We start from the raw sequence: 23,778 nt of genomic DNA, 5'->3' as shown, positions 1-23,778 counted from the left end.
GAAACTTTAAACCACTGTAACTGTTTAAAAAATTTTCTGGGAAAGTGAAATAACTCAAGTAATTCAGCTTGGAAAACTACATCAACGTATGACATTTTAAAAATTTCAATAAACTTTAATTTAAGATCCTGAGGTGATAGTAGACTAGTAGAATCATTAGAGTATTGTATCCCAATTGTAAGGTCTCGGGTTCAGTCTTACTACATGGAACCTTGGGCAATTGTCTCCTATTAAAGCCCTAGGCCAACCAAAGTTTTGTGAAATCGTTCTTTAAGAAACTGTTGTTTAAAATTCTGAAATTAAATTTTCCTAAGCACCATAAATATCACTCCATATTTAACAAACACTCTATAAAATTATCTTACTCTACCATGCCTAATTTGGGATCTATTATTGCATCCACAAATAGAAATAAATGACTAAAAGCTTAGATCACCATAAGGTACCCCATATAAGTTCAAATAAAATTAATAAAACAAGAAAAGTAAGTCTATCTAAATCTAAATGCAGTCAATCCCAACTAAATGTAGGCCAAGCCGACACAACCTTAATAAATCCAAGTAAAATTAAAGATAGGAATGCAAAAACTTGTAATTTATAAATGCAGTGTGGCAAATGACAAACATCAAATAAGAGTATACATAGGAGGGACCATAGATTTTAAGAGACAATATAGAACCCATTTAAATTCTTTCAGTAAGCTAAATTATAAAAACTCAAAAGCACTAGCTGGATACATACGTGATTTAAAATTACAGAACATCAATTACACATTATCTTGGTCTATTATAGATTAGGCACCCCCATACAACACGATTATGGTCAGATGTAGAATGTGCATAAAAGAATCATACCCCATCCTTCACCTGTATAATTCTACTGTATTATATAAGTTTTCCAATGCTATTCATTCGTGTAACCACAGATACTACTCAACTTTCATGAAACTCTTTAAATCTGAATGTACTCAACAATAGCCTTACTAATTTACATCGCACAACTTAACATCCTATTACCTATAACAGTATATCGCTGATATAAATATAAATTTTAAAAAAGACAGTAAGGTAATTTTTATTCCCATCAACCCTCATAAAGACTTCCATTCTTTACATTGCTATATCTGTTCTTCTATAAAAGCTTCCAACTATCTCATACTTTGGCATCGAACTGAATGCCTTTCCTCCATAAATATCACTTTTTCCCTGATGGAGGAGACATTCTCTGAAAATGAATTTTAAGATTGATTCTTTACTCAGAAGAATGAACCCCAGAAATGTCTGTAGGAATATTTTCTTTTAATATGTAACCCAAAACATTTTTTGATGCCTATTATTTTCTCTTCCCTAAATTTTCAATTCTTTTTTAAAAACGTTTTAATCTATAATTCTATACTTCATTACATTATTACTATGTTTATATCTTCATATACTTATATATTCATATATATTTTTAATATATTTTTATATGTATTTTTAAAATATCAATATATGTTTTATTTTGGACAATTTTTATCTTAATTAAACCCATACACATATGTGTTCATTGTAGTTTGCTTGACTTGAACTTTTTCCATTTCATTTATTATACTTGTCTAATATCTCAAGTTGAGCACTTCTATGTGGTCTATTTGTTTAGTAAGAAGAATATAACTATATATATGAATGTATGTATGTTTGTTCCTCCACCATTGCTTGACAACCGGTGTTGGTGTATTTACATCCCTGTAACTTAGCAGTTTGGCAAAAGAGACCGATAGAATAAATACTAGGCTTACAATAAATAAGCCCTGGGGTCGACTTAATCGAGTAAAGGCAGTGGTCCAGTATGGCCACAGTCAAATGACTAAAACAAAAGAATAAATGAATAAAAGAATACATACGATGGGCTTCTTTCAGTTTCCGTCTATCAAATCAACTCACAAGGCTTTGGTCAGCCCAAGGCTATAGTAAAAGACACTTGTCCAAGGTGCCATGCAGTGGGACTGAACTTCGTGGTTGGGAAGCAAGCTTCTTACAACACAGAGTGGATATCGAATAAGATGCTAAAGCTATAAATAACAGCATGAAAATATTGGGTTGAAAATCCCTTTGGATAGAAAAATTCGAAGGATGCCTGTGAGACTCAAACCCACATTTCCTGCGAACATGAAAGACTTTCTTCTTTTTCTATCCAGAGATTTTTAACCCAATTTTTACTTTCTATTATTTATAACTTTATTATTTACTTCAAGATCCATTTGTTTAAAAAATGAATTATTTCACTTTCTCTCAAAGTTTATTAATTCTTATGATGTTAATAAATATTGAATTCAAATTTTGGCAAAAAGCTGGTAATTTTGGGGAGGGGGCTAACTTGATTAACCCCAGTGTTCAACTGGTACTTATATTTATTGGCCTTGGAAGCTTGAAAGGCAAAGTCTACCTCATTGGAATTTGAACTCAGAACATAAGGTCAGACAAAATACTGTTAAGCATTTTATCTGACTTGCCAACGATTCTGCCAGCACACTGCCTATGTCAATAAATACTGGTTTGAAATTGTGGTACAAGGCCAGCAATTTCAGGGGAGGGGATAAGGTTAATCACATCAACCCCAGTACTCAACTGGTACTTATTTTATTGACCTCCAAAAGAATGGAAGGCAAAGTTGACCTTGGTGGAATTTGAACTCAAAAAGTAGACAGATGAAATGCCACTAAGCATTTTGCTCAGTGTGCTAACGGTTCTGCCAGCTCCCCACCTTTAAAAAACACTGCATGTTTGGAGTGAACAGTATTTCATTAAAGACACAACAGAATTTGAACTCAGAACATAGAGGCAGACAAAATGCTGCTAATGATGTCAATAGATACAAGTGTGCGATTTCATTAATGATACCTTTCGAAGTGGTGCCCTAGCATGGCCATAGTCCAGTGACTCGAACAAATAAGAGTTATAGATGTCTATGTAATTATACAATATTGGATACAGCTATTACTTGAAAGTGTGAAAAATCCATTGAACATGGACTTTGAAGGAGAATTCCTATTTAATATTAGATGTATATCCAGACGCAATTTTCAGTATTGAGTTTATTGTTTTTTTTATCACTTCGGCATTAATTGTGTTTGTGTTTCTAATTGTTAATTATTTATGAACACTTATTAAGTAATTAATATATAATCACCCACATACATACATGGATTATGTATGTATGTATGTATGTATATATATATATATATATAAATATATATATATATATATATATATATATATATATACATATATATATATATATATATATATATATATATATATAGATAGATAGATAGATAGATAGATAGATAGATAGATAGGTAGATGCATATACACACTCAAGCACACATATACATGTATACTCATTAAAAGTATCCCATAAGACACAGCAAAAAAATCTCTTTTTGATAGATATCAATACCAATAATGGAAGAGTGCACATTGTAATACAATACGACATTGATTTATGTGTATATGTAAACTTATATATACATAGCTATACATACACACATACATACATTTATATATATATATATATATGTGTGTGTGTGTGTGTGTGTGTGTCTATATATATATTTATATATACATATATAAATATATATACATACATACATACATACATACATACATACATACATACATACATACATACAGAGAGACAGATATATATTTATATGCATATGTTTGTATAAGCACATATAAATACATACATGTTTATATATATGAAGAAGAAAAATATATATATATATATATATATATACCCTCACACACATACAGATATATGTACGCACATATGTATGCATACACATACAAATATGCAGATGTACACACATTCTGGATACTTCTCATGCTAAACACAACACCTTCATTCTGTAATTTAAAATCTATCCAATTAAAAGCTAAAATCATAGTTGCAAATTAACTAATTAATTGCATAGTACAAAATTAATTGCTTCGTTAAACACATGACAGGTTCTCTGGTGAACCACATGCACCACACACACACACACACATACACACACACACATACACACACATACACACACACATACACACGCACATATACACACGCGCACATACACACACACACATACACACATACACACACATACACACACACATACACACACATACACACGCACATATACAAGCACACATACACACACACATACACACACATACACACACATATACGCACACACACATACACACACACATACACACACACACACATACACACACATACACACGCACACATACACACACACATACACACGCACACATACACACATACACACGCACATACACACGCACACATACACACACACACATACACACGCACACATACACACACATACACACGCACACATACACACGCACACATACACACGCACACACACACACATACATACACATGCACACATACACACATACACACACACATACACACATACACACACATACACACACACATACACACTCACATACACACACTCATACACACATACAATTTCTCTCTCTCCTCCTCTTACTTTCTCTAATTATCACTTTACTCTTTCTTTCCCTCATTTCATATTCATATATATTTACTCTCTTTTCTCCTTCCCTTTCTCTGTCTCTTGCATTCTCTCCCTTGTTTTCTCTCTCCTTCTAATTTGACATTTGCATCTCCTTTATATTTCTCTATTTTTCTTTCTTTTCTCTTCACTCCATTTTACAAGTCTCTCTTTACTCTCACTTACTGACTTCTCTTCCTCCTTATATTTCCCCTCTTTCCCTCTCCCCCTCCCCTTCTTTTCATACTAGTTACAGTTACTCCTCTTCCTTACTCCCATCTCTTCTTCCTCCCTCTTCTTCAAAACATGCAACTTTTAATCTGTTCCACTTGTCTCAGAAGCTTGGAAAATGTAAAGATGACAGACTCAGAGGTTCATCAGATTGACTGCTTTATTATACTTGTTCTGAGTCTTTACATTCTGCATCCAAATCCTATTGAAGTCAACTTAACCATTCATTCTTTTGGGATCAATAAAATAAAGTACCAGTCTTGTATTGGGGATTGATGAGATCACATAACCCCTCCACTCAAAATTGTTGACTTCCTGCTTAAACCAGGAAACGTTCTTTTCATCATCATCATCATCATCATCATCATCATCATATAGGCGTAGGAGTGACTATGTGGTAAGTAGCTTGCTTACCAACCACATGGTTCTGGGTTCAGTCCCACTGCATGACACCTTGGGCAAGTGTCTTCTACTATAGCCTCGGGCCAACCAAAGCCTTGTGAGTGGATTTGGTAGACGGAAACTGAAAGAAGCCCATCGTATATATATATATATATATATATATATATATATATATGTGTGTGTGTGTGTGTGTGTGTGTGTGTGTGTGTGTGTGTGTGTGTATGTGTGTGTGTGTGTGTGTATGTGTGTGTGTGTTTGTGTGTCCGTATTTGTCCCCCACCATCGCTTGACAACCGATGTTGGTGTGTTCACATCTCTGTGACTTAGCGGTTTGGCAAAAGAGACCGATAGAATAAGTACTACGCTTACAAAGAATAAGTCCTGGGGTCGATTTGTTTGACTAAAGGTGGTGCTCCAGCATGGCCGCAGTCAAATGACTGAAACAAGTAAAAGAATAAAAGAAAAAATCAAGAAATGGCGAGCTCGCAGAATCGTTAGCATGTTGGACAAAATGCTTAGAGGCATTTCATTCATCTTTAAGTTCTGACCTCAAATTCTGTCAAGGTCAGCTTTCATCATTTTTGGGGGTCAATAAAATAAGGTTTGCGGTTGATGTAATCAACTATCCCCCTCCCCCAAATGGTGGATAAATAATACCAGAATAATTTCCAGTATCCTGTTTTGTTATATATATAAACAACCTAAACATACATGATATAGTCCCCACCTCGGAGGGTAATGGGTGCACAGCTGAAACCGATGTAAACACTAATAGGCACACTGACACTAGCAATACTAATTATATTATAAACACTACAACTAATAATACCTATACTTCAACTACTAATGGGACTAGCAATAATATTAATACTAACACCAGCAGCTATATTACCGTTACTGAACATAGTACTATTACTACCACTCCCACCATAAATGCTACTACTAATAGTTACAATAATAACATCACTAATACCACCTCCTCTACCACTGCTGATACTAACACATCTACCAATAAATACCACTACTGTTGCTGCTGCTGCTGCTGCTGCTGCTGCTACTACTACCATTACTAGTAATACTACCACCTCCACCACCACCACCACCACTACTACTACTACTAGTAATGGTAATAATAAGTATAACAGTGATTCCGATAATGATAATGGTGATAATAATAATAATGATAACACTGGCATTGGTATTGATAATAATAACAGCAATATCATGAACAGTTCAACTAATACTACCCTAGCTACTACCAGCACTACCTCATCTCTCTTTCTCCAATTAACCATCATAGAACTGATAGCTGCAACTGCAGATCTGGGACGTAGTGCCCGCTGCAAGCCCAATGCAGAAGAGTCAGCATCATATACCAATGCATCATTCACAACATAGTAAATACTCCTATAGCTACTACAATGGATCTACAACAGTTTTAAACAAAGATATTATGCACATTTCAACTCATTTAAATATAAAGAGAATAGCAATTCCACATCACTAGCCAGCCAAGTACTCCATCTAATTAATAGAAAAATACAATATAGACTTTCCTGGACTATAATAGATTCGGGAGTCCCGTATCAGCGCCAACACTCCATTTTTGGACTCTGTTTAAAAGAAGCCTTCAAAATTTTAATTCATAATTCACCACAATTACTTAATAAACACTACGAAGCCTTCATTATGTGTAAGCACAAATTTTTCCGCACTTTTAAATTCTTTCATAAATCTAAATGTAAGTTCACCCCCCCCCCCCCCACGAATAACACCCACATACAAACCTCCATGATCATTAACACATACCCCTCTATATCTCTTCTATCTCTCCTATATCTCTATATCTCTTCTATCTACCTTATCTCTTATATCTCTTCTATCTACCTTACCTCATCACTTTATAAGGCGAATATTAATTCTTTAATTTATCTTTAGTTTATTTTAAAACCTTAACCTAATAAATCCCCTACTATTTAATTCTAACTCCTACTCCTAAATAATTTAACATTCAACTAGTTCCTCCATTCTCAACTACCTACATACCCATAGCTCCACTGCTAAAAATAACTCTGCAGCCACTGACCTTAGCAAGAATAGATACAAGTATTTACTACTAGATTTCCTCCCCTATTCTCTTTAAATTCCTTTTATTTTGCTCTATTTTGTTTATTTTTTTTTTACGTTATCTTCCTCTACCTCCTCATCGTCTTTCTTACCTTCTCAGCTATCTTTGTACACTATATTCTTAGACACTTAGACACTATATGCTTATATACCTTACTTTATCCTAAAGCCAATCCTTAACTTCCCCCCTCACTCTATCTACTTCTTTTCTATTTATTTGCTTTTATTTCCTTTTACCACTTAATAGATACCTCCGCTACCATTCTGTTATTGAACGTTGATATGTTTGCATCTTTTTTCTGGATGTTTACAACATCAGGACTTTAACCCACAAAGATCTATGCAGGATTGCACCTAAGGACTTATGGACTTATTTCTACAACATTAGAAAGTTGAACAGTAAACTTTTATATACTTCTTTCTTCTTCTCTTTTTCATCTCCCTATTTCTTTTATTCCTGTCCTCTATGTCATCATTTCATTAATCTATACCCTTCTCATTTTCCCTATTTGTCTCTGATGATGGAATATCCCATACTCGGGGATATTCCAGAAACAGCTGTAAGACTTTGAATTTTTTCCAATAATGATAATGTATATGACTTGAGAAGTTTGCCTTGCATTAACACTTGTACTCTTTAACAATTATCATCATCATCATCATCATCATCATCGTTTAACGTCCGCTTTCCATGCTAGCATGGGTTGGACGATTTGACTGAGGACTGGTGAAACCGGATGGCAACACCAGGCTCCAGTCTGATTTGGCAGAGTTTCTACAGCTGGATGCCCTTCCTAACGCCAACCACTCAGAGATGTGTGTGTGTGTATGTGTGTGATTGGCTTCTTTCAGTTTCCATTTACCAAATCCACTTACAAAGCCTTGATTAATCTGAGGTTATAGCAAAAGGCACTTGCCTAAGGTACTACACAGTGGGACTAAACCAGGAACCATGTGCTTTGAAAGCAAGTATCTTAACCATACAGTCACGTCTATTGTATGAGTAAATATATATGTATGATGCATGCATGTGTATATCTAACTAGTTATCTATCTATCTATTCATCTATCTATCTATCAATATATATGTAGTTTGTCAAGCGGTATTGGGGGACAAACACTGACACAAAGACACACACACACATATACATATATATGACAGGTTTCTTTCAGTTTCTGTATCTACCAAATCACAAGGTTTTGGTTAGCCCAAGGCTATAGTAGAAGACACTTACCCGAGGTGTTATCAGTAGGATTGAACCAGGAACCATATGGTTGGGAAGCAAGCTTCTTACCTCACAGCCACACCTGAGCTTATGAATATTAGTAATGCCATCAAAAGATACCCACTGTTGTGTATTATTATTCTTTTTGTTATAGCTTAATGCCAGATCCATCCAGATTCAGCAGATCTTAAAACAAAGCTGCACCAGCCATCACCAATCTTTTATTCATGCTTAGTGCATCTTTGACAATATTATCCAAGTTCCAATCGGATCTGATAAAGTAGGAATGAGAGTGAACTTCAAAAGGCATGTAGTGGGACTATTCAGCAATCAGATCCACTACACATGATGCCATGATTCACTAGACTATTACCCACATGATAAAAAAAAATCTAACCAATCACAACTTCGTCTTTTCCACCTTTTTGCACCTTTCTCTCTCAGCCTATGCAACGTTTTGTCATTTGTAGCAACAATATTTGCTTTTTGTTTATGAGAAGAATAAAAATTCAACACAAATTAGCTACTTGACCAAGAGCATTGACACACAGAGGAGATCGTCGACAGAGTTGGGGGATGGCAGCTACACAATAATGATTGGTGACCACAACACAGTAAACAGTCGCTGACGTTTTGACTGCTGCTACAATTACACCAAGAACAATAACATGGAAAGCTCATTTAACCAACGAGGAACTTTATCCAGATCTGCACAAAGTAACTGAGAAGATTTAACAGAGAAGAATGAGAATTGCTGGTCATTGTGTGAGATATCCAGAAGAACCTGTGTGTCAACTGGTCTTATGGCAGTCAGTTGAATCAACAGGGGAAGAAAACACCAAACTTATGTGGACAACTTGCTTCAAGACAGTGGAATGGCAAATGTTGATGAATTAAGAACATGCATGGGGGAACCATGATAGATGGTGTGCTTGTGTGAAATCAACAAAGCATCCAAGATGATGGCCAAACAAGATACTAATACAGTTCTATATTTAAGAGATGAGGAAATATGTACATTATTTACAATTGACGGATATTTGTCCTCATCTTGTCTGTTATTAACACAACGTTTTGGCCCTGAGGGTATATCAGCCGAAACGTTGTCATCATCATCATCTATTAACGTCTGCTTTCCATGCTAGCATGGGTTGGACGATTTGACGATTTGCACTTCCTAACGCCAACCACTCCGAGAGTGTAGTGGGTGCTTTTACGTGCCACCAGCACGAAGGCTGATCAGGCAGTACTGGCAACGGCCACACTCAAAATGGAGCATTTTACATGCCACCTGCACAGGAGCCAGTCAAGCGGCACTGGCAATGATCTCGCTCAAATGTCTTTACACGTGCCCCCGGCACAAGTGCCAGGAAGACGACGCTGGGCACAGGTGCCGTCACGATTTTGCTTTCGCTTGCCCCAACAGGTCTTCGCAAGCCGAGTTTAGTGTCCAATGAAAGAGACGACATTGGCATGGGTGCCAGATGTCGAATTTAGTTTGATTTCGATTTCACTTGCCCCAACAGGTCTTTGCAAGTGTGCCACAACAAACAAGAAGAAGACAAATATCTATCAGTTGTAAATAATGTAAATAAGATACTAATAGCATTCAAACTCTCTTGGCGTTTTGTCATTTGTAGCAACAATATTTGCTTTTTGTTTATGGGAAGAATAAAAATTTTGTTCGTCAAAAATCACAGCAGATTTCATCGTCTTCTTCATGCAAGTATAACTTGCCACATGCATAGTAACGCAAACTGAAGGGGTTGCAACAATCAACTTATCTTGGTTGTGGGACACCTGACTACCCAGATCTAGGACGAAATGCAAACAGTAGCACAAAATGTAGATCTAGGAGTCTTGACCAGAGTGCAGATTCCATTTTTGAAAGTGACAGGATGGCAGCGCTAAGCAGTGATGTGTATAAATGCAAGGTCATTACTAGTTCAAATATGCTTGACGCATGTTTGAAGCTGTAAGTAAGTCATTCACTGTGTTTTGTCAATGGAGACAATTTCTTACTGGAGACAAATGGTGTAAATACATCAAAATCAGTTTGGAGCATCACCTACCCAGTATATGAGATACAAGCATTTTGGTGTGGGTATCTCCTCTTTGGTCACAGAAACTGGACAGAGTTTACACCATTTGTCTGAAGCGAGAATTTTCTGCATGACAAAACACAGTGAATAGTTTTTCTACAAGTCTGAATATCCTCCATTTGAACTGGTAATAGCTATGTATTTACCCCATAAAGTGTATGGAGCTGAGGTCCAAAAGGCTCACACAACCTGGAGAGGGTCTTCTCCTTTGAAAACCTTCAACTGTTCAGCCCTCCCTAAAGTTTCTCACTACCTCTAATGTAGCTTCCCATGTTGGACAAAATGCTTAGTGGCACTTCTTGTGGCTTTACATTCTGGGTTCAAATGCCACAAAGGTCAGCATTGTCTTTCATCCTTTCAGGGTTGATAAAATTAGAAACAGTTGAGCACTGAGGTCAATGTAATTGATTTGTCTACTCTCCCCCAAATTTCCAGCCTTGTGCCAGTTGTAAAAAGGACTACATAATATACAGGGTGTCCACAAGGTCTGGGTACATGGAGTAAATAAAATCATAATAAAAACAATTAAATATAAGAAATAATAATTGCTTGAAGTATGTGTTAATACCCATGTACCCAGACTTTGTGGACACCCTGTAGCTTCAGATATAAAGTGCCCATTTTTTTAAGAGACAAAATAATATAGTGAGGGGTTTGGCTACTGTTTCTAGCAGGCTGATTCATTATACAGGTGTGTATCTGTATCTGTAAGCATTTGAATGGTTCTGTATGTGGTGGAAGCTCAAAAGATGGCGTGATTGCATGTTAATAAATTCAAATCTTCCCTACAATTTAATTTTAATTGGAAAGCACTCAAATATAAATGTAAAACCATGCTGCCAGGCTGTTAAAGGAGATGTCGTTAGACCTTCATGTGAATTCAATGTCACTTTATTTATTTTTTTTTGTTTTTCAGATAATGGAGTTGTGATTTGGGGATTGGGTGACAAGGAATAATTTTGATTAACCTTTTTAATTAACTCTTAAATTGTATAGCATTTGTTACTTCACTGCAGAGATGCTCAAAATATCTGGCAGTGTTGGCTACAGCCTAGTCACCCGTATTACGAACCAGGTGTTACACGAAGGAGTCATACCCAATGACTGGTGTAGCAGCACCATAGTCAACTGCTACAAAGGTAAAGGTAACGCTTTAGATACAAATAATTACAGAGGCATCAAGCTGTTAGATCAGGTTATGAAAGTTACAGAGAGGGTCATAGCCCAACTAATTAGGGAGAAAATCAATTTAGATGAGATGCAGTTTGGGTTCGTGCCAGGTTAAAGCACTACTGATGCCATATTTCTAGTAAGACAGCTGCAGGAGAAATACCTAGCCAAGGATAAACCTCTGTACCTGGCTTTCGTTGACATGGAGAAAGCCTTTGACAGGGTCCCCTGATTCCTTATTTGGTGGTCAATGAGGAAACTTGGGATAGAAGAATGGTTAGTGAGAGCTGTGCGAGCCATGTACAGAGATGCTGCCAGTAAGGTGAGGGTTGGAAATGAGTACAGCAATGAATTCTGGGTAGAGGTAGGGGCCACCAAGGTTCCGTCCTCAGCCCCCTCCTATTTATCATAGTCCTCCAGGCAATCACAGAGGACTTGCACTAATTGCGGAGTCACTATCAGAACTAGAGGAGAAGTTTCAGGTGTGGAAGCAAGGACTAGAATCGAAGGGCCTTAGAGTCAACCTAGCTAAAACCAAAATCCTAATAAGTAGGAAGGTAGATAAAACACAAACCCCTTCAGGTAGATGGCCCTGCTCAGTATGTAGAAAAGGAGTAGGTAGTAACTCTATAAGATGTACCAGGTGAAAGCTATGGACACATAAGAAGTGCAGCAATATCAAAGGCAGGTTAACTAGGAAGTTAGTTTTTGTATGTGGCAGATGTTCAGGTGCAATAAACACTGTAAACAAACAGGAAACCACTTCTATCTCATTCCAGGGTGAAAAACTAGAGGTAGTCGATAGCTTCCACTATCTGGGTGACCAAGTTAGTAGTGGGGGTGGGTGCGCTGAAAGTGTAGCTGCTAGAATAAGAATAGCCTGGGCAAAGTTTAGAGAGCTCTTACCTCTGCTGGCGACAAAGGGACTCTCACTCAGAGTAAAAGGCAGTCTGTATGACGCATGCGTACGAACAGCCATGCTACATGGCAGTGAAACATGGGCTGTAACTGCTGAGGACATGCGTAAGCTCGCAAGGAATGAAGCCAGTATGCTCCGTTGGATGTGTAATGTCAATGTGAATACCCGTCAGAGTGTAAGTATCTTGAGAGAAAAGCTGAACATTAGAAGCATCAGTTGTGGTGTGCAAGAGAGACGATTGCGCTGGTATGGACATGTGGTGAGAATGGATGAGGATAGCTGCGTGAAAAGGTGCCACACCTTAACAGTTGAGGGAACCCGTGGAAGAGGTAGGCCCAGGAAGACCTGGGCTGAGGTGGTGAGGCAAGACCTTCGTACATTGGGCCTCACCGAGGCGATGACTACTGACTGAGACCTTTGGAAATGTGCTGTGCGTGAGAAGACCCGGCAAGCCAAGTGAGATCGTTGCCAGTTCCCCTAGACTGGCTCTTGTGCGGGTGGCACATAAGATGCACCATTTTGAGCGTGGCCATTGCCAGTACTGCCTGACTGGCCTTCGTAGGATTTTCGAGCGAGATCATTACCAGTGCCCCTGGACTGGCTCTTGTGCGGGTGGCACGTAAAAGACACCATTTCGAGCGTGGCCGTTGCCAGTATTGCCTGACTGGCCTTTGTGCGGGTGACACGTAAAAGCACCTACTACACTCTCTGAGTGGTTGGCGTTAGGAAGGGCATCCAGCTGTAGAAACTCTGCCAAATTTAGATTGGAGCCTGGTGTTGCCATCCGGTTTCACCAGTCCTCAGTCAAATCGTCCAACCCATGCTAGCATGGAAAGTGGACGTTAAACGATGATGATGATGATGATCTTTTCACAATGTAACCTCGTGGGCATCGGTACCATTTTCCTCTTTCTCCGTTCTTCCATTCTCCGAACTTTCCATCTTTCCGACGAAGGGCTACGCCCGAAATGTCATACACTCTTTCTTTCCTTTCCTGAGCGTCCAATAACACTATCCATATCACGTCCTCACTTTGTTGTTCTTTTGTTATTGTTTTTTTTGAAACTATATATATATATATATATATATATATATATATATATATATATATATATACATATATACATACATACATACATTCATACATAGGTATATATTTATATATATATATGTATGAATATACATACATATATGTAAATTAATATATATACATATGCACATACATACAAACATACAAGTACGTACATGCATGTACATCTCAGTTATAAGGATCCATAAAGAATCAAGGTATATCTCCATGATGTGTGCCACTAATTGGCTAGTCAGAATCACACAGAACAGACAGTGCAGCAAGCCATTATCGGCTCAGAAGACATTGATGAGGATAAGATACTATGGTTGAGTAATCCACAATTCCAATGGTAAATAAAGTATTCAAAGAAGAAGAAAATATATAGAGTGGCATCTACTACTACTACTACTACTACTGCTGCTGCTTTAGAGTATTGGTTAAAATGCTTTTCAACAGTCATTCTCACTCTTCATGGTGTGTTCAAGCACCTGCTGAGGTTAACTTTGCTTTCATCCCTCCAGGATTGATAAAATAAAGTAGCAGTCAAGCACTGAAGTTGATGTAATCAAATTGAGACCCTCCCCTCAAAATTGCTGGCCATGTTCCAAAAACATTTAGCTCTTTACAGTGTCAACCCCCATCAGTTTTTGACAATTGTCCCCATCAATCCCCTCATAATTAGTTCTGTAATCCAACCTTTGTAAACCTGGTGTGCTAGGATAGATGCACTGATCTTCTTGTAACTAGGACCCTGTCTCTACAGCCTAAGAAGACTGACTGTATAGATCGCAAGTTTGTGGTCTGTATAGCTGACAATTTTGGATTGTGATCTCCTTGGGCTACCCTTATCTGCTGGCCTGCAGAATACTCTCTCTAGATACAATTTGGATTATTTGATGATGTTTGTCTCCATGTCCACATTGGCATATTTGGGAAATCAAATCAGTAAATGTCAGCCAATGGGAAATGACTGAGCAGCTTTGCAAGATTTTTATACTCTCCCTTTCACATCTGCTAGCCCCACACAACCCATATGTGCATTCAAGATGTCATTCCAGTCGCCCACTAGCACTAAAGTGTCAGACATTGAGGGTTGATATAAGAAAAGCTAGCAGTCAGATGCTGAAGTTTATGTAATCAACTTGACACACACACCCACTCAAAATCGCTGGCCATGTCCCAAAATTAGAAAGAATTATCATTATTATTACATTTTCAAGTCAATAGTAACCAGGTTCTGAAAAACCACACCAACTCATGACATTTTTATATTAACTCTGAATAGCTTGAGTTTTCCAATAAAAGTGGTAATAACTTTTTTCTTACAGATATAACATTAGAATTTTTCTCCTTGTAACTGTTTGTTCAGCAAATTAAGCTATTAAAATATCTGACAGATAACATATATCACTGCTGTCACGAACCAGCTATTTTGTCAGGCTGTTTGCTATTCAGAAATAATGCCATACCCTCCTAAAGTGTCACAAAGACAATTACCTTTTAATAACATTTGTACATCTATAATGCATCAAAACTGTAGGTATTCAAATTTTCGTCATTTTTTTTTTTACAAAGTCCCCCCAAAAGATATCTCACGGTGCATTTAATCTGGTGAGGTTGACAGCTCCTATTACAACAGCAAGGGAATCTTGCTGATGTCCTCCCAATTGTTTTGCAATCAAAAGTTGATTATGACTTACACAGTGTATGTGTAAACACAGCATTTTTAAACAATGAATAAAGCCTCGTATCTAACTGCCCTAAAGATGACAATGGCAGTTGTGCAGGTGTGACTGTGTGGTAATAGTTTGCTTCCCAACCACATGGTTCTGGGTTCAGTCCCACTATGTGACCCCCTTGGGAAAGTGTCTTCTACTATAGCTACAGGCCAATCAAAGCCTTGTGAGTGGATCTGGAAGACAGAAACTGAAAGAAGCCCATCATTTCTCTCTCTCCCTGTGTATATATGTATTAACAGTAACTGCACGATAAAGTGTAGTATATTGCCACTTAAGTGTGGCTGACCCCTAGGGGTGGATGTTACTGTTGCTTTTAGCCCCAGGAGGACATCTCCTCCAGCTGGCTTATCGACACACGACTGTGTCCTGTTTGCCAAGGGAAGTTATCCCTCTCACCTCGATCTGCAGCACGAACGTATCCGGATTTCAGGGTTATTTCCCTTCGTCGGCGTCTGACAGCTGATGACCTTGGTGAGAGAGACAAAAACCTGGCAAACTTATATCTTCTTTATATATATATATATATATATATATATATGAATGATAAGAAGATGACAAAGAAAATTCTTTAACACATTCTTAATAATTAATTACAATTGTTTCCATACCAACTCTATTTGCAATGCCAGTTTATGTAAAGAATTTTAGTGAAAATTTATGTAATGTAAAATGTGTGTGTGTGTGTACATTTATACATATTGCTATATTGAGGGATGGTCATCTTTTGCCAGTAAACACATGCACTATTTATTTCATCTTCTCTGACCAATAAAATTTCAAAATTTTGCCACAGGGGCAGCTTGGGGGAGGTGGGAGTGAGTCGATTACATTGCCCCCCAATGTTCAACTGGTACTTATCTTATTGATCCCGAAAAGATGAAAGGCAAATTTGACCTTGGCAGAATTTGAACTCAGAACATAGCTAACCATTTCATCCAACATGCTAATGATTCTACCAGCTTGCCACCTTAATAATTGTAATAACAATAATATTTGTAATGAAGTGAGGGATCAAACAAATAGTGCATATGTTTAATTGGCCAAAGATGCCCATCCCTAAATAAGGTAATAACATTTTCAATACACGATTTCACATCCAGAATCTTGTAAAATGAATTAACTATTTGTGTGTGTGTGTGTGTGTGCATGTGCCATGTGTGTGTGTGTGTGTGCTTGTGCCATGTGTGTGTGTGTGTGTGCGTATGTGTGTGTGTGTGTGTGTGTTATATGGGTGTGCGTGTGTGTATGTGTGTGGTGCTGATACTGCTGAATTTTCCTGAGCGGGTGGTCAAATGGTGCAACCAAGTCAACATTGCTGATTGTTTTTAATTAAAGCTATGGCTTTAAACCTGCTCAGAGTTACCTCACTTCAGCATTTCCCACTGATAATGGCTAAAGAGCTAGAAACGCTGCATCTGGGAATCCGACAGGGGGGCAGTACCAAACTTTAGAAAACAAGTACTGGGGTTGAATCTTTTGACCAAAATCTTTCAGGATGGTGCTCCAGTATGGCCACAGTCCAAAAAAGTGAATCAAGTAATAAATGAAAACTCTTCTATTTCTGAGCAGAAAATTATTTTTCTTCATATAACCCTCAACTTCTTTAAAAATTGTTTCACTTTTGGTGTCTGTGTAGTCATCATCATCATCATCATCATCATCATAGTTGTAACGTCCACTTTCCCATGGGTCAAACATGGTTCAAACAGTATTTATTGAGGCTGATTTTTTATGGATGTATGCCCTTCCTCTTGCCCAATATAACCTAAATCCAAACAAGGTAATATTTACCCATAACACCACTGGTATAATGGTGACACTTGTTTACTACTGTCATGCAATGTTTAGACAAAGAGACAACAAATTACATACACATACGAGGTCCGATCAATAAGTATCCGGATTGTTGCCACAGTAAGAAAGTTAAAACACACAGAGTGAAGCTGCTTGGAACAGATTGACCTTGAGTCCTGATGTGTATGTGCACTAAGTTTTAACATTCTAGCCCATTTCTGCCGTTTGCAACAGTGCTTCAAACTAATGTGTGTAACGTGTGATCATTACAATGACCATGACAGAGAAAGTTGTCATGGCGATACCTGCTCAGAGTCCTACACAAAATTACAGAAAGTGTATGGAGAGGAGTGTATGAGCCACACACAAGGTATAAGTGGTTCAGACGTTTCCAAGATGGCTGAAAAATGTCGATATTGAAAAACGTTCTGGGAGACTTGCAGCCAACAGAACTGAGAAAAACATTGCAGATGTTTGTGTAGATGTGAGGGGAAATTGTCAAATAACCATCCGTGTGTTATCAGATGATATACAGATTAGTTACAATTCAGTTCAATCTATGATCACTGAAGATTTGGGTATGAGATGCGTCTCTGCCAAGTTTGTGTGAAACCTTTCAGCTGACCAAAAGGGCACTCAGATTTCAGTTGCAAAAGATCTCCTTGATTCTGTTGAGGATGATGAAAAGATTTTGAAAACTTTGTGTAGGCCTCTGAGTAGGTATCACCAAGCTTTTGGCAAAATTTGATGCAGACTCTCTGCTCAAATTTCTCTGTCTTGGACAATGCTACGAACACACCCTACACACATTACTTCCAAGCACTGGTGTAAACAGTAGAAGTTTGTGCACATGCACACCAAAGTTGAAGGTCAATCTGTATCAAGAGGCTTCACTCTGTGTGCTTTAGCTTCGTTACTATGGCAACAGTCCAGATATTTATTCATCAGACCATGTATGCACATACACACAAATACAGATATACATATATATATGTGTGTGTGTGTGTGTGTGTGTGTGTGTGTGTGTGTGTGTGTGTGTGTATATATATATATATATATATATATATATATATATATATATACAGACATGCAGGAAATAAATAGACACCTTCAATTTTCAAAATCTTTTATTTAATATACAAAGCAAACAATTAGTTGACATTCCCTTTGCAGTTTTTAGTTCAGAAACTCTTTTTGGCATTGAACTGATGAGCTTTGTGATTGTTTCTTGTGGAATTTCTGCCCACTTTTCATGCAACAATCAAAATAATTCATCTTTAGATTTAAGTTTCTGTCCAGTTTTTCGTATAGCTCTATCTAGTATGCTCCAAAGATTTTCAATTGGGTTCATGTTAGGAGATTGGCTCAGCCAAGGAAGCTTTTTTATCCCATTTTCAGTCAGTCATTGCTGATTCCTTTTCACTGTGTGGCATGGAGCCCCATCTTCCATGAATAAAAACTCATTTTTCATTATGTTATCATGTGAATACATCAGAAGCAGTCCTTGCTTAAGTATTTCGGTGTATTTTTCAAAGTTTATGGTTCCAACACATTCGATCAGCTCAGAGCAACCATTGCTGGTGACAGCTCCCCATACCATTACAGAGATACAGCCATGTTTCACAGTTGGTTGGAGTTGTTTCAAATCAAATTCTTGATTGGGAAGCCTCCAGACCCAAACACGTCCACTGTCTGAAAATAATGCAAATCTAGATTCATCTGAGAAAATCACTCTATCCCAAAATGAACTGGATTTTTCTGACATCTCCTTAGCCCATTTCTTTCTTTTCATGATATTAATTGGTTGAAGGTTTTCTTCTAGTTGCTCGTCTATAATACCCAAGCTTATGCAGATATGTAACACACATTCTTGGACTAACTTCTAGCAGTTTTGCAATGTCAGAAGTCTTCGAACGGGATTTGTTTTCCACAATTCTCTTCAAACAGCGAAGCTTCCTTTCCGAGGGCCCAGGTCAGCCGGGACGAGAATCTGTTGATTCTTTTCCTTGGTTTTTGAATTGCGCTATAATTCTATTATCAGTAGCAAGAGGAATTTGAAAATTTTAGGAAATTTTTCACTGGCTAAGACCAGCCTTAGATTGCCCAACAATACGACCTCTTTGAAAATCTGACAGTTCTGCTGAATTTTTTGTGTGTGGCATGGTTACTCTTCGCAAATGTTTAATATAATGGCACCTGGAATGAAAAAGAATAATTACATTGCAAATTCTACACTGCTGCAAACATATTAAGACGCTTAGATCAGAAATTTTGAAAATTAAAGGTGTCTATATATATATATATATATATATATATATATATATATATATATATGTATAGATAGATAGATAGATAGATAGATAGATAGATAGATAGATACATACATACATACATACATACATACATACATACATACATACATAGAGTTAGATTAATTGATAGAAAGATTGATTGAGAGATAGATAGATAGATAGATAGATAGATAGATAGATAGATAGATAGATAGATAGATAGATAGATAGATAGCTAGATACATAAATAGATAGCTAAATACATAGATACATAGGTAGGTATTTCCATACATAGGTATGTAGGGAGGTAGAAACACTAGGCTTCTTTTTGTTTCCATCTATCAAACCTACTTGCAAAAGTTCAGTCAGCCTGAGGCTATAGAAGACACTTGGCTATGGTACCACAGAGTGGGACTGAACCACAAAAGCCATAAGGCTGAGAAGCAAAACTTGTTCACCACACAGCCAACATTTTCCTTCCATAATGGATTCATTATCCATGATAAAAATTCCACAATTTACAGGACAAACTACTTCATTTATAAATATCAATTTGCTGCTTTTCCAGCCCCTCAGCCATCTCATCAATCTACCTCAATTCTGATGAGTTGCTCAAAGGGGTGGCTTTCCTAAGTTCATGTGCAATCAGCTTCATGACAATTGCAATCTGTACAGGCACTTCAGGCAACATTAGAGATTCACTGCTATTATCTGGTCTGTCAGCTTTTGCAATTATCAGGAAAACCTCAGCAGATGCAAATAAACAGTTGCTAAATTGTTGCCTCCATCAGATGAAACATTTTGACTCAATGTTTTGCTTCGCTTGGAAATTATCACCCAATGTTTTAAAGAATTCAGTTGTTTTGCCTCTTTTCTTTATGCATTTTGTCTTCAAGTAGAATTGTTTTTTTTTTTTGCATGCATTCACATGGAAGTGCTGCCATACTTGTTCATCATCATCTTCGTCATTACTGCCATTGTCATCGTCATTGTTGTCATTGTTGTAGTTGACATCATTGTCGTCATCACCATCGTCATCCTCATTGTTATCATCATCATCATCGTCATCATCGTCTTCATCATCATCATCATCATCGTCATCATCGTCTTCATCATCATCATCATCATCATTTTAATATCTTTTCAAAGCTGATTTTCTACAGCTGGATGTCCTTCCTGTCACCAACCCTCACTAGTTCTCAAGCAAGTTAGTGCTTCTTCTCCCCTCACCACTGCCAGACATGTTTTTGCAGAAGATTGGAAATTAATCTACTCAGAAAGACTGCCATGTTTCATCATCATCATCATTGTCATCATCGCCGTCATCGTCGTTGTCATCATTATTTTCATCATCGTCATCATCATCATTAACATTTCTGTGTCTGCTCGAGGCAGATTTTCTATTGTTGGATGCTCTTCCTGTCACTAACACTCACTGGAAGCCAAGCAAGATAGTGTTTCTTCCCCACCACATCACCACCACTGCACACTCACCATGACCTGACATATTTTTGCAGAAAATTAGAATTATCATGCAATATCATGACAAGGAGACACAAATACACACATACATATGTACATATATACATATATATATTGGGCTTCTTTCAATTTCCATTTACAAGGCCTGGGACTATAGTAAAAGAGATGTGTGTGTGTTCTTGTTTGTCCCTCACCACCACTTGAAAACTGATGCTGGTTTGTTTACATCCTTATAGCCTGGTGGCTCAGGGAAAGAAACTGATAGAATAAGTACCAGGCTTGAAAAAGTAAATTCTGGCATCAATTTGTCCAGTTAAACCCTTCAAGGCAGTGCCCCAGTATGGCTACAGTCCAATGACAGAAGCAAGTAAGAGATAAAAGATATTTCCTGCTTAGATTTTTGAAGAATTGTGAATTTTCTCTTGATTTTCTTTGTTATTTTTCTGAGGAGGAAATCGTCATTTGGAAGAAATTGTTCTTCCTCACCATTATTTGTTGTTTTGTTTTAAATCTTGTTTTTCTGTGGTGTTATTTTTTTCTTTTTCTCTTTGTATTTTTGTCTACTGTTTGAGAATTTTCCTCCTCCTCCTCCTCCTCGTCGTCGTCGTCGTCGTCGTCATCATTTAACATCTATTTCCCATACTGCCATGGGATGGACGGTTTGAGAGGAGCTGGCCAGCCTGAGAGCTGTCCTAGTTCCAATTGTCTGTTTTGTCAGGGTTTCTATCGATGGGTGTCCTTCCTAAAGCCAACCACTTTACAGAGAGTGAACTGGGTGCCAGCACCCGAGAGAGGGAGTGAGGGCATAGCCATAAAAGACATTCTTGTGTGTTCCTCATTGCTTGATGGTGTAATACTACAGGTTGGTACTGTTGAGAGATATAATTGCTTATCCAGTTGCACAGCTGGCCTTAAAGATATTTCCTTTGCTATACCCAGAATTTTGGTTGGTGGAATGCTGGAATCAGGGGTTTCTTCTTCTTTTCACAGTTGTTGATGATTTTCATTATTTTTGTCTTCCTTTTTGCTTTTGTTTTTTGCATAATCTTTCCAATTCTTCTGAACATTCAGCTCTAAGTGTATTTTGCTCTGTTGATTATAGCAAGTAGGCCTTCTGCCCTCATCATCATCATCTTCATCATCATTATCATCATCATCATCGTCGTCGTCGTCGTCGTCTTCATCATCATCGTCATCTTCATCATCATCATCATTTAATATATATTTTCCATGCTAGCATGCGTTGGATGGTTTGACAGGGGCTGACTAGCCAGAGAGCTGTCCAGGTTCCAATTGTCTGTTGTGGCAGGGTTTCTACAGTTGGATGCCCTTCCTAACACCAGCCAATTTACTGAGAGTGCTGGGTGCCTTTTACATGCTACCACCAAGGGTTTTGTTTTTAACATGACATCAACATGAGTACATTTTATATGGCACCAGCACCCACAAGATAAAGACCTCTTGGCTGGGAGAGGGAGTAGGGATACATATGGTCATAAAGGACATGCTTGTATGTACCGACCATATAATTAATTTCATACCTTTTGTCTCAAAGTCTTCTGACAGACATTCTTCTAATATGGCTCTGTAAGCCAATTCTGACAGCCCTTTATCACAAGTCCCCTTTTTCATAACCCTGCTTTCACTACTCTCCCATAATGCAACTCAAAACTCATGGAACCACATCATGTCCTGTATTTCCTATTGCCAGTCTTGTGTTTCTGGGACACAAATGTATACATAAAGCTCAGTATACCCATATACTGATATAAATGACAATTTCAGCTGTGTTTTTGTCTGTCTTCCATTTTAAAGATTCAACAGAGAGTACCATAACCTTTACCTTCTTCTCTTGAGAGAACGTCTCTTATTATCTCTTGGAGAGTCTGTTGCACTACTTGACATGAACATGTTGTCCACTTCCATCATTTCTCTTTCCCTTCTTCTCGATTATCTCCCATGGCAAAGAAATGCTGTTTCCTTTTACAAAATTCTTGCTCTTACATTTTTCTTTCTTGTAACAGATTTATCTAAAAATTTCATCTGCTCCTTTTATACTGAAGGAAGATAACCTTAGAAGATAACTTAGAAGAAATGCAGCTAAGCATTTTGTCTCAAATACTAAGGATTTTGCCAGCTCACTTCCTAATAGTAATAATAATAATGATAACAGTAATAATAATAATCCTTGCTACTATAGGCACAAGGCCTGCAATTGTGGGGGAGTGGACTAGCCCATTACATCGACCCCAGTGTTTCATTGGTACATAATTTATCGACCCCAAAAGGATGAGAGGCAAAGTTGACCTCAATGAAATTTGAACTCATAAAAAAGCATTTCGTCCAGCATGCTAGCGATTCTGCCATCTCACTGCCTTAATAATAATAATAATAATAATAATAATAATAATAATAATAATAATAATAATAATAATAATAATAATAAAAGATGGGCTACAGCAAATAATAATAAAAATAATAATAATAATAATAATAATAATAATAATAATAATAATAATAATAATAATAACACCTACATGAACTTCTAACTTGTTGTCTCTTGAGGTCTCTGGGTGAGACTTGGATCCAACTTGTACAAATGCAAAACAAAAGTCAAACATAAAATAATAATAATAAAAGATGGGCTATA

The 23,778-nt window shown here is 37.3% G+C and overlaps 1 long non-coding RNA gene across 2 annotated transcripts in view; it reads right to left on the bottom strand.

The window, feature by feature from the left end:
* Nucleotides 1-18,464: 18,464 nt before the first annotated feature.
* Nucleotides 18,465-23,778, bottom strand: part of LOC149130510 (uncharacterized) — a 7,130-nt gene continuing 1,816 nt past the window's right edge. The window contains exons 1-2 of one of the 2 annotated variants that reach the window (XR_016238730.1): nucleotides 23,666-23,778; nucleotides 18,465-19,551 (exon numbers count right to left, since the gene is read on the bottom strand). The exon at nucleotides 23,666-23,778 is cut by the window's right edge and continues 1,816 nt beyond it. This is a non-coding gene — a long non-coding RNA (uncharacterized LOC149130510). Of the gene's footprint in view, nucleotides 19,552-20,592; nucleotides 23,638-23,665 lie in introns of those variants that run through there. The other variant, XR_016238731.1, reaches the window with a different exon arrangement.

This window comes from Octopus bimaculoides, chromosome 28 (genome assembly GCF_046866305.1).
Source record: "Octopus bimaculoides isolate indiv1 chromosome 28, ASM4686630v1, whole genome shotgun sequence".
In the NCBI taxonomy this organism is placed as follows: domain Eukaryota; kingdom Metazoa; phylum Mollusca; class Cephalopoda; order Octopoda; family Octopodidae; genus Octopus; species Octopus bimaculoides.
The sequence above is the reverse complement of the archived record's forward strand: the minus strand, read 5'-3'. Positions and strand labels throughout refer to the sequence as shown.